At 41.5% G+C, this 12550-nt stretch overlaps 1 long non-coding RNA gene across 2 annotated transcripts in view; it reads left to right on the plus strand.

The window, feature by feature from the left end:
- Positions 1-12550, plus strand: part of LOC138515628 (uncharacterized) — a 1173490-nt gene that overhangs the window by 386176 nt on the left and 774764 nt on the right. For both annotated transcript variants that reach the window (XR_011282118.1, XR_011282119.1), the window contains exon 2: positions 8114-8266. This is a non-coding gene — a long non-coding RNA (uncharacterized lncRNA). The remainder of the gene's footprint in view (positions 1-8113; positions 8267-12550) is intronic.

Here is a 12550-nt window from a genome sequence, read left to right on the forward strand (position 1 = left end):
GGTTTTTGTCTGTCCATAATATCTTTATTCCCACCCATCGATGTTTAAATGTTAATTTTCCCCCTATATCATAGGTTTGTTTAATTTTACCCTTATTTAATTCACATTTGAACACTGTATGATCCCTATGGGGAGTCAAGATATGCTCAAAATGTTTCAACTTGCACGTATGCCTTCCTTGACAAACATATAATCCACTCCCATTTACTCATGATAATTGAGGCTTTATCACAATACTCATTGAAATCTCCAACAACCATATTCTCTGAATTGGGAGCATCCATCATCCAACCTTCTGTAGAGATCAATTTGACTACTTCCTCCACATGTTCCCCTCCAGGGTGGGAGTACACGTTAATCATTAGTAGTTCTTTGAACTTTCCCAAGTTCTTAATAATAGCACATAATACATAAGGGGAGTTACCAAATGTATCATATTCCTTAATGATTAACTGGCTCTTCGCACCAATGCATAATCCCCCTGCTGGGCGTCCAACCCCTCTACAAATGGCAGGTTTTTACCAGGATGTTAAATCCGTTTATTAAGATGGACCCGCTCACCCATGTTTCCTGGAATGCGAATAGGTCACAATTTATCTAAACATTTACCATCTTTGTGGAGGAAAGAGTGGAAACCTCTGGTGTTCCAAGACATGATTACTGGCTCATGGTATCAACCTAGTTATCAATTTCCCTCTCCGTAGTCCCCATCAGGGATCCACAAATCACTGCTTCCCCCCCCCCCGCCCTTTCACCAGATCTTTCATCTGTCCATTGGTAGCTTGCCTTACATTAGTGATTGTTCATTACAGATCACAATTTTATAATCGTTCCTCCACAAAGTCAGCATATATGCTATCAATTCAATAATTACTGGTGTTACAAACTGCAAACCATATTCGGGCAGTGTCACTTTCTCAATAGCTAAAGTAGTGATATCACACATTTGTGGGATCTTATGCAGTTGTTCCAGGATCCACCGCCGATTTAAGTAGGGGTACTCTGCCAGTGTATTTATCTCTATCATTTTCATCGATTTACCCATACTCATGGTAACGCCTTTATTTACATTAATTTCATGTTAACATAGCCCTGAGTAATCCTTGTTGATTTTACACATTGCAAATCCTTCCATTTCTCCCATATAGGTTTCTTTTTCCCTTGTAGAGAGGGATTCAACCAGCTTATTTGTCCCTATGTTTACATAATTCACACACTTTCCTTTCATGACTGTCTCTCTTGATCTTTCCTCACAGGGTATTACTATTACTGTATAATTTCTTGTCCATTCACCCTCCACCCCATTCAACAATTTTTCCATCAACCCATGTTCATTATTTTTTGTTTTCTTTGTGACAATCTTATTACCATTTACCTCTTTTAAATCACAGCGGTCACCTTTGGCTTCACATATAACATCCATATTTTTTCATCTCTGCTGATGAGGCACTATTCATTCTACTTGGGGCTTTCTTACCTATATTTCCTAGTTTACACCTTTTCTTTGCCCACTTTTTATTGTTTCGTTTTCGACGAGTGCGCTTTTGGCTGCCATACGTTGTGCTTTGTTCTATTTCAGTTATCAACCACATTCATACTCTCACCAATGACGAGTTCTCATTTTCTACTATTTCATTCAAAGCCTCACCCTCATCCTCTGCTATTGCTAAGCATAAATCACTCAAATTGTCTTCTATTTCACTCTGCTGAATCACATTTCCCACAATGTTCTCTTCTGTTCTTCTACTATTGTATTCTGCATTATCCACCATCCTTGCCACCAATGTGTTCAGCTCTAGCTGAGTGCACTATCCAGTGCTGTTCACTGACCACAGACTGTGGGACTGTGTGTTCCGGTCAAGTGGCACAGCGAGTAGAGCGCTCGCTTTGACATCCGTGCAGAGTCTGCCAACGCAGGTTTGAATCCCGGCGGGGCCAAACTCAGCCTTTCATCCTTCCGAGGTCGATAAATGAGCACCACACACCGTGGGTAATAATAAGCAGCGCTCAGATACCTGCGGGTTCCTAGCGCTATATAAATGCCAAATTATTATTATTATTATTTATTATTTCAACTGGATTCACTTTAATAGCTACAATATTTCTGTTGGAAATTCATCAAAGTGTCTGTGTGGCCACGCCTCAATATCCCAGATGTTAAATTTATAATATGTGGGACAGAACCGATTCGATGGACCTTCCCTATCATCCCGGTTTGATCAACTATGCTGCAAGTGAACTGGCCTTAAAACCCGAGTAACAAAGGCCTGGACACAGTGGTCTGCTCATCAGGCGAAGTCTCAGGAGCTCGGAAGTAGGATGGTGAAGGCTGTACTGTGAGTCTCCTCATTTTTAAAGTGTCTGTGTTAACCCACTGGGTATTACATTAGTGTCCAGCATTTTGGGGTAGAGTTTTACTGATCTTAGAATCTGAAGAACCTGGCACTAACAAAAAGGAACAGGAGATGAACTTTGAGATTGCTAAACAAGGGATTAATATCAGTTGATGCTGAATTTCCTCGTGTCCAACCCTGCTGGACATTTTCTTTCTTAAGTTTGTTGTTAGTTTAATGTTTTTCTAGTTAAATGTACTTTCACTACATGAAGGCCAAGTGAAATTTGACTTTGTTCTCATATTTATGCTACACAGTAGCTAGTGTGTGCTCTATATTTTTGCATTGTACTTTAAGCTGATGGGGATTGCATGTAAATAAATTCTGAAAGTTTTTTTGTGTGCTGTATCCTCAGCTTCCCAACACTGACAGTGTAGCATTTTATAATTTGTATTTAAAAAGTTACCTAAGCTTTGACATCACTAGGGGGCGCAGGCAAGATGTCGGCCTCACACAAGGTCTAGGCACCCACTTCCCCACAGAAACTGCACTCCACGTCAGACACTGCTGCTTATTACCAGGTGGTGGAAGGGCAGAGGTCCACCCAACCTAGGGATGTAGTGGAAAGAGATAGATTGCGAAATCCGTGCAGAGAGAAGGGTCCGCCGAGACAGACTGGCTACGAGCAACACCATCCTCACCGAGTGGCACTGGGTGAAGCTCGCCAAGAGAGATCTGTTGTGGAACAATAGCTGAAAGCTCTGAGGAAAAGAACCGGACCGACTGCTACCTCCACCCCTTCATGTGTAAGCTCAGTTGAGCAACCGGAATGGGCATGAAGGGAAGACGCTGGAGGAGCGTGGGGATCGAGCTGATGGGCAACCTGCCCAAATGTTCCTCAGACGTCGTAGGAGCTGTGGGAAGACTACCCCAGAGGGGTGGGAGGCAGGGATAAAAGATGAGGAGAAGCTTGCCCAGATAGGGGAATATTAACAGACATGCCCATTTCGAGCAACATGACAGCTAGGTATGGACAAATTGGTTCCGGGAGAGCCTAAATCCCCAGAAACACATGAGGAAGAAAAGAGGGTCTTGTTGCCATCAGAAAGGTGATAGGAAGATACAGAATCAGTCCATGCATGTATTGTGGCCCCGTACGGGAAGAGGAATGCAGCAAGCGTGGTAGGACAAGCAAGTAAAGAGGGCCTGATATGTGGAAGCGTGCTCTGATACACCCTGAAAGAGAGGTAGGAAAGGAAGATCAGTCAGTGTAAAAAGGGAGTGAGGGAAGCACCTAATCTGGCACTAAACTGGCCACCGGGGAGGCGCATAGGGGTGGGAGAACCGTGTGAATAACACTTCAGCCAGCCACAGTAGTAGAACGCATGGCTGAACACGGACCACTGTGGCGAAATAAACTAGCCACATGATCAAACAACACAAAAAGAAGAGGGTGATGAAATTTAAGCGGCACATGAGTGTGTCGAGACTTCAAACCTCTCGCAAAGCGGGATTGCTACGAGAAAAGATAATACGCCCATACTGCCAGCGATAAGGGATATGAGACCCAATATTAAGACATCAGTAGCCGAATTCAAAGGAAAGGTGGAGAAGATGGAGGGTGAATTGGAATCAGTAGAAAGTAACAAGGCCACGACTCAAGTGATGGAACTAAAATACGACCTACTCACCTGGTAAAGCTGGAACCACGCAACAAGTAACTGGAGGTCAAAATCGATGATGTGGAAAACAGAGAGAAGCAAATTAATTTACGCTGTCTCCAGACAGGAAGGAGAAACCCCAGCAATGGTGGAGAAGAAAGGGCAAGAGATTGTAAACGCACTCTTCAAGGAAGATGGAGGGTTTGAATAGAAAATTAACAGGGCGCACAGAGGAGGGAGCCCAGAGAAAGGACAGAGATTGATTATAGTTCGATGCCACTACCATATGGATGAAGTCAGCAATCTTAATAAGGTGAGAGACAAAAAAGTGACAGAAATTGAAGGGCAAAAGATTTGAAATGGTGCAAGATTGGTCCACCTTCAACCTGGGCAAAAGAAGAGAATTTAAGCCCCTTACACAATGGTGCCAAAAGAAGGGAATTTCTATATCAATGGGGCTATCCATTTGCTCTGATTTTGATTTTTTTAAATTGCGGCATGAGTTCTACATATTAATATTAAAGGAGAGGAAAGAAGTTAAGAACATCATATAGGCCCTAGTGGACACAAAGCGAGAGGGTAGCTACATAAAATGTGAAAGGGTAGCCTTATAGGAGGTCCCTTATAGCACAAGGGTTGACCAAGCAAAATGTAGATATTATCAATCAATAAATGTTTATTTTGCAAAAAATTATTTCCATAAAAACATGCAATCAGAAGACACAATTCTTTTACAGTGCAAATACATAGGTAATGAACAGTCTTTTGCAAAGTAATCATGTGATCATAAATTCCTTTCCTAAACTACCCATGGATGTTCTTAACTTTTCCAAGAGTACAGGTAATCTCTCAGGTTCAAATGTTAATAAAAATGTCCTTTATGCAGGGTGCTCTGTAGGTACATTATTAATGCCCATTATACCTTTGAGGAATCTAGCCATAGAAGGTAGGTTAGGGTTGGACGATACTGAACAAAATCGGTTTCTCGCAGTAACGGTAATAAGGTGACTGCCCGTCATTCTCTAAATGTAGGGCTGAAGAACAAAGTGTGCCATGTTCTCCATAGGCGCATTATACACTAGACATGTTTTATCTATAATATTATTAACACCTCTCCATAGTGCCGTATTTGCTCTGAGGGCTAGGCAATTAAACTGTGCTCTGGTTAGTAGGACTTTTTGGGTAGGATTACCTGCCCATAACAGATCCATTTGAACATTGAGTTCAGTGATAATGGCTAGTCTGAGATTAAAAGGTTTTAAAGGCTGCAACAGCTCTCGTTTCCTTGGATGTCACATATATGGATCTTTTAAAAAAAGAAATCATATGCAGCCAAGGAGGTTAAAGTGTTGGGTGCATTAAAATACAGGTAAGCATCAATCTCATTAAGTCTTGTTTTTTACTGACTTTAGCCAAGGTATACTAACATGAGAATCCTTAGCAACTAGAAATTTAATAAGATCACAGATAAAGATTGCTTTCTCATTCCTCCATAAGTGTAGCCAATGGAGTAATGGTTGTAACCCCAATGCTAGGCTGGAAAAGCCTGCGATAAGGGCTGCATACCCTATAGCTAGCAGAACAATTCTGTCATTACCTTCATATTAAATTCGAGAGTCATGAAAATGTATACAATTCTTATGTATGCAACGTGAGGTGATCAATTTAATAAATGATAATAGCAGATGCCAAAAAAGCCAATGCATTTCGGACCAAACTGTCCATCAACATGGCAAGATCTTAAATGTGTTAATAACAAACAGTATATGATGAAAATAAACCAACTGAGTAAAATTGGAAGAACATAATCACAAACAGTGTGGATTTGTGAGGAATGGACCTAGAGCAGGCAATGTCCTTAAGACACTGGACCTCATTTATTTGGGAAACCGCTGCCAGGTCAACCTGGTCATTTGATCTCTGTATGCAGATGAAGACTTTAGCCGAGTGTTCTTAGAGTTTCTGGTGGAAACACTACATAAAAAAATGCGTTTTTGACCAGGGCTGGATGACTTGGATCGCCAAACGTTATTAGACTGTACATGCAAGATTGAGGGCCATTAGTAGCACCTTCAGGTCTTTAGTTTTAGAAAGGGAACATAGCATGGGGGCCCACTGTCAAACCTGCACTTTGCCCTTGTGATCAACTTGCCACCAGAATAAGGCAGAATAACTTGATCGAGGAATAAACTATGAAGAAAGGAATACAAACTGAGTCTGTTTGTGGACAACGTCCTACTTTATCTGACAGATATTAGTACTATGATCCCAGCACCTGCGAGAGCATAGTAGCCTTCCTGGCTATGAAATAAAGGAGCAACAGTCCACGGTATTCCCTCTTGTGCCCAAAACAGAAGAATTAGATGATGGGTTGATAGCAGCTCCATTCAAAGTCTGTTAGAAAAAAATTTAAACATCTAGGGTTCTGGATTCTGGTGAACCTCATACAGGTAGATCAGCCGAACTATCTCCCACCCGGGGAACAGATCAAGTGGGATCTGCAAAGGTAGGATAAAGTAGTGCTATCCTGGGTGGGTAGACTTATGGACCTGAAGAAGAATGTTTTTGGACAGATTTATTTTTATTTACGATGCTGCCAGTCCAAATCCCCAAAGCTGTCACATAATCAATTAGCATGGCTTCCTGGAGGTTCATATGGGTAAACAGAAAGGTGAGAGTTCCTATGAAGGCAATGACCTCTCGGTTGGCTAAGGGAGGATGATGCCTTCCAGATATGGACAGTTACTACAGTGCTGGAAAATTGGGGGTGGTAGTGAATTACCTCAGTAATAAGCCTCGGAAACAACTATGATGCACCTGGTCACGATTGGGGATTGGTTCTGGGTGCCAAGGAAGGAGGTACCGAAAGGTGAAAGTGAACACCCAGTAATAGGGCCATTCTGGGAGGTGTGGAGAGATCGAAGCTTAGGTGAGGTATTCACAACATGGCCCTCTCTTTTAAGTTGTATTTGTGCCACTCCATTAATATCGGAGATCAACAACCCAAAAAGATGCCACGGGTGGTTCAAAGTGGGACTTTGAGGGAGTAGGGCAACTGTAGACCCAAGGCAAATTTATGAGCATCCACTCTTGTTTGTGGGTGCCGAATATGGAACTGTTGTTGATTTTCTTACATTCCTTCAGCTAAAAGGAGTTCTTACAGGAAGGAAATGAATGATGTAGATTTTTCAGGAACTAACCCGCTTTGAATACTTGCTAGACGGGTATGAGGGCACCAAAGGACTGATCTCCTTTTGGTGCTTGCGCCACCTATAAGCTGAAACTATTGCATTAGAGTGCATATATAGAGAAATGGCATATGAGAAGGGACACAAAGCTTGTAGGTGGAGTTTGGTTATTTGCCCACCCATTGACTGCCTATGGCCATGCCCACCCAGTTCCTGCCCCTCCCCCCCCAAACACATCCTCATGGAAGCTCTTTTTAATCAAGGCTTACCATCAAACTTTGCACTTCAAGTGCCTGCCAGTGTTTCTTCAAAGCGGTCTTCCAAGAGTTAATGACTTAATTGGAACTGCAAACGTGCTGACATAATAATATCTCAACCAAGTCTGCCTTCAGCCATTTCATCTGTAAACATTATGAGTGTCCTTTATTGAAGTCCTATTAAAAAAAGGATTGCCAAAGGCAACAGGCACTTTGCTAGGCACTTTGCTAGGCACTGCTATTAGATGCCCAGGTACTTGCACCATTTTTCACCTGCTTTCATCAATGGCCAGTTAATACCACTAAGGCAGTGCCTGGCAAGTGCCTTCCCCATTCCTACACAAAAGCCCAAACTGTTGGCATTGCCAATGCTTGTTTTTACTTTGAGGTGAGGGGTATTCTTAGTCCCAACTGGAAGAACATTCCCTGTGCAATCACTTGATTCAGCGCTTGACTGACACATGTTAAGGTGTCCTTACTGCACGCAAGAGTTTTGCACAATATATTGCAGACTTGGACACTCTTAAATGATGCCGTCTAAAACAAGTGCAAAATAACACACTGTTGTTTTTGTGTGAATCAGTCTATCTTATACTTGTGCCTCCAAACCTCTGTATCTATAAGGAGATCCGAACAAGACCTTGAAGTGCATTTTGTTTATTTTGTCTTTACAGGTGAGAGAAACATACACTGCCATAATTTCACTTTGGCTGATTATCGAGGGGTCCTGCAGCAAGTGTGCGGTGGCAGCCTCTGGCTGGTCACTTCTTTGTCTCTGATGGACAAACACAAAGGGAAGAGGCAGCGACTGGATCGGATATTTGAAGGTTAGATGATGACTTAAGATTGTAATATTTACTGTGTTTCTTATGGTATTTAAATCTACTACATTTATTAAAAAAACGACATGCATCTTTCTTGGGCGTAAGCAAACGTCATGTCAATTACAATGCAACCTTTGTTTGGTTGTTTTAGTTGTTTTTTTACAGGTATTTGTTTTCGTTCATGTGTGTCTGTGTGTATACATATGGTTGTATGTATATTAGATTAAATGCAATTTTTCCCAATTTTAAAATATTAACTAATTTTCACAATTGGAGGCGTGGCCAACCACGCCCATAAGGGCCGTCTTCTCAGGTGGAGTTGTCCTTCTCTCCCCGGCTAGAATAATGAGAGTTGAGGAACTGTTTACATAGAGCCCAATGGGAACATTGAGCGGGTGCTGGTGTACCAATATTGTACCAATGTAGCCTCTGTAGTCCCCCATGTGTCTGTGTTGCTGGAGGACCTGTGGCACCTTGGGAGGCCTGGAAGCCATGATTCGGAGCATGTGGTACCCCCACTCCTCATCACTCTTCCGGTGATCGGGGAGAGAATACGACAAAGACCACCAAACACATGGCTTTGCTGGGATGTGCCAAGCTCATGTGTGAGTTGTTGGGGTCCTATCGCCTCCACTACACGTGAAGCAGACTGGGCGTCCAGGCTGCTGTGCAGTTGGTCCTGTGCAGGCGCTCTCTGGTCCACTGACTGTGCGTCCTGAGAATGCATTCCCCAGCCGGCGGAAGCATCTGAATACTGAAGGTGTTGCGCCTGGAATAGCACCCCATCACTGGACCAAAGATGAGCTCCTCTGCGGCACCTGATGAACCCCACAGCACCTAACGGTGGAGCAGCTGCATATGCAGGAGACTAAGAGTGCGCTCAATAGGGAGACCCCATTACATAACATAACATACTGACTACAACAGGAGCCGCTTATAGGTACTTAACTAAATGACCTGTGGTAGGTCAGAGGAAAGATGTTGACAACTACATGTTTCAACTTTTTTTAAAGTAAAATAAAAACCATCACCTAGCCCTAATTATATTATGGAGATTCCCTATACTAAGAAAATAACCAAAGGTACTTGGCAGGATGTTGTACATAAAGTAATCTGTCCTCTGCCTGAACCAATCCTATACTTCTAACTGGCCCTACTACTAACAAAGAAACACAAACTTAGCCTACAGAAGTTTTCTGACTCCCAATTTCCTGGCGTATGCTGTCTTGTGCATGACCCCCTACCAATAATGTCTCTGGAAATAGTACTCTTTACTTCCGATGGTTTCTCATACAGTTGAAGTAAATAAAAAATCTTTTGGATTACACCACAAGTACAACAGGTACACTCCTGGCACCTCCACCAAGTTTTCGTTCTTATCTTTTCACAGAGTTACAGGAAACAACAAGCCTCGTGGATTAGTGGATTTTTTCAGTTATTGAATTGCTGCCTCTCGCTCACCCCTCCAAGGTGTCTCAGATTGGTGCCAATAGGGACTTCTTGTGGGCCCACATTGACCTTTTGCCTCTGCTGGAGGTTTTGAAATACTGTAGGTTTCCACCCCCTGTGAGTGATAGGATGTTTAGCCTGGACTTGGCTCTGGGCTCTTAACCAGGTGTTACCCTCTCTTGGGTAGTTCTGTTTCTCTGAACCTTCCTCTGATATTTCTCTGTACCTTATGGTTTATGGCTTTCATTCCCTTTTGATAGTGGCTTTGCTTTCTGGCTTCTTGACAGCCCTTGCAGGTTGTGGCTTTCAACTTCACCCATCTTGTGTATTTTGCTATCTTTCTGGTTTCTAATAACCCTTGCAGAATAAGGCTTTCAACTTCACCCACTTCTGGTATTTGGTTTTCTTTCTGAATTCTAGTATCTTCTCGTGGCCTGTGGTGTTTAAGCTAACCCTTGCTGGGTATTGTTCTTGCTTTCTGACATCTCATTACTGCTTGCGAGTTTTGGCTTACAGCTTGACCTCTTTTGGGTATTTATTCTTTTTTGATTTAATCTTTTTATTGGAATATAAACAATACAAAAATCAGGGTTGGTATGACCTGGTCATAACCAGCGTTCACCATCCCCTCCACCCCCACATAGTGAAGCCTACAAAAAAAAGTACATCGTAAACCGGACAGGATATAGCGCATCAGAGAAAGTAACACTCCCATCTAGTAATAATAAGTCATATATAAACCTATATAAAGAAATGAGTGAACAATGATGGTGAGACCACAACTGTGGGCAGGTTATCAGTATTGTGAGGAGTCGGACAGGTTTTCTCACAATTCGCCATTTATTGAAATAATAAAGGGTGAGACAAATGCCTACCTTTCAGAATCTGTTGAGAAGTATTATTTATGAAAGGAAAAGCTTTAGGGTAACTGGTTGCTTAATCTAGGATTACTAATATATATCAGTTTCCTAACTTTGAGGTTTCCAAAGGACCTACTATATCCATTCCTGTCTGTGAAAAGGGAATATCTATAATAGGTAAAGCTTGACTCAGGGATAATCTCCTCTTCTTCCATATTAGGTTTTATTATTGGTTCTATAATAGGTTCCACATCTGCTTCCCCAAAACTACTCTGAGTTCCCCTTTTAGTTTGATCACTGTTCTTAATTTCTGGAAGTTTTGCAAACAGAGCTTTCTTCAATATTCCTTGCGCTATTCTTTCTCCTACTTTAACTCGATGGGGTTTCTTCCCATTATTTTGCATCAGTAGTTTGACATCTTCCCTGTAATCAGGATCAATTACTCCCGCCAGGGGTAGGAGTAAGAACTAAATCTGTAGATATCGCAACTCTATCTCTATCTCCTGGTTGTATTAACTCTCATCTACTACTATAGATATCGAATCCTATAGACCGTTCTGTAGCAACATTGTGATTGGAGGCTCTTTAACTAAGTTTCTTAAATGTAAGGATTCCCCAATTTGTATCGATTGATTCCAATCCCACCCTGACACCATATGTGAGGAGTCCAACGTGGGAGAAAGACACATAGGTAGAGTTTTCTCACAATTCACCATTTATTGAAATAATAAAGGGTGAAACAAATGCCGATCTTTCCCTAACCTAACACTCAGACAATAGAAAAATGACCTAGTGGCTAAAAATTACAAAAGCACATAGGAATAATTTGGCAGTTTTAACATTGTAACTCAACATGTATAACTATAAGAAAACAGAAACTCTTATGATCAGGGGTTGGTCCCCTTCTCCTAGATCATTTTGAATAACCCAAAAGTTAATTTCAAGGAAGTTATTTTCTTTCACAGAGTTCTACTCTAGGTGGAATGCACAATGCTTTGTCTCCAAAGTAGCCTTCACTTGGCAACACTTGACAGTTCGGTAAGTCTTTTCTTCATACTCATTTGAAAGAAAGGTAATAGAGTTCTACTTAAATCAAGATGTTAACACCGTAGTTGTTCAAACACAGCAGTAGAATTACCAATTATTTTCCACCACATTCATCATGTACAACCTTCTACAACATTTAAAGTACTTGAACATCTCTTCTTCCTAATTCACTTGCCTGCCAGGATTAACCACTATTTGTCCCTTTCCTTTTATACTCGCCTGCCCGGACAGTAGCTCCTACTACTACTATTTGTACTCAGTGACAACGTTTGTTCCTAACTTTCCACACTTGGCTCCTCTATGGGGAAAGTTAAATAATCATCAACACCACCTTTTATTTATTAAAAAAGTGGCACAAAAGCAGAGTGGTTCTTATATGTATTTCTTTGCCATTTACAATGCAGGTTACAATTCTCTCCCCCTTCAATTTGTCTTGATATATCTGGACTTTGACAATGCAAATAACAAAGTCTCTTGTTGTGATATCTGTCTCTGGGAAAACTCGATCCCCTATATTTACCCTTCTTTGAATTGGGTAATGCTTGTTCCAACATTCTCTTATTGGGTCTCTTTTCAGGCAAGTCACATTCACCTGGTTTAACAATTGCCCCCTTTTGGTGTGGGTAATATGAATTATCATATCTTCTGTTCGCCCACTCCCTTTTGGGTAATTACTTTCAATCTTCTTTTAATTGTTCGGTATTCAGAAACTGTTTTCTTTTGAAGTGGTTTAGGATGGATTGGCCTGCGGTCACCTAGTTCAGGATTTAAAAAATATATATATTTAGATTTGTATAGTGCACAAAACAGCCCCTAGGCATTGCAGCGCTGTTACTTGTAGTTACACTTAGTTACAGAAATTTGAAGTACATTACATCACAAAAATATTGGTGAGACAGAACAGTTCATAATGCATTAAAGGCAGCTGTGG

Source organism: Ambystoma mexicanum, chromosome 6q, assembly GCF_040938575.1.
Source record: "Ambystoma mexicanum isolate Mex_15411 chromosome 6q, UKY_AmexF1_1, whole genome shotgun sequence".
Lineage (NCBI taxonomy): Eukaryota > Metazoa > Chordata > Amphibia > Caudata > Ambystomatidae > Ambystoma > Ambystoma mexicanum.